A 747-nucleotide genomic window follows, 5' to 3' on the forward strand; every position below is an offset into this window, starting at 1 on the left:
TGCAACAAGGACATATCTTTTGAGAGCTTATTCTAAGAATATCCCTGACCTAAGACTATCCCTTATGTCAAGCACTACATCAGAATTTGATTTGGCATGCAGCATTTTCTTTTTATGAGCTCATTACAAACTTATCAGTTGACTTTAAGTTCAACGAACAAAGATGATCCTGGGTGGGTCTGGCCTAATTAGGTGAGTCATTTCTTCTGTATCTACCACAGCACTTAGCAAATTGATAAATCTAAATGGTTTGCAATATGAATAAAAAATGAATGAGCATAATTCATTATTTATTAAGGATGAATTAGGTGAGTCCTTTAAAAGAAGACGAAGCCTCAGAAAGAAATTCCCATGTTTGCATGAAGGATGAAGTAATTACCCTGTTGTGAACAGAGGGTACCACATGGCAAGGGCCTTAGGACAGCCTGTAGGCCCCAAGAGCAGGCCCTGGTGGACAGTTAGCATGAAAATAAGAACAGCAGTCATACAGACACAATTATGTTCTGGATTATTTAAGAGGCCTTAAATAGTCACCTTGCTATGTATATGATAATTAATGTATAGTATTCCTTCTAAGCCAGATCCAGTTCAAAATCTTCTTACTCCCAGAAAGTATTATTGATTCTGCCAATTTGAAAAGTACTTTTTTTCCCTCTGAAACACCAAAGCATTATCTATTCTTTTATTATTAAAATAATAGCTAACAAAGGATAAATGCTTGAGGTGATGGATAGCCCATTAACCCTG

This window comes from Macaca fascicularis, chromosome 9, assembly GCF_037993035.2.
Source record: "Macaca fascicularis isolate 582-1 chromosome 9, T2T-MFA8v1.1".
NCBI classification, from domain to species: Eukaryota; Metazoa; Chordata; class Mammalia; order Primates; family Cercopithecidae; genus Macaca; species Macaca fascicularis.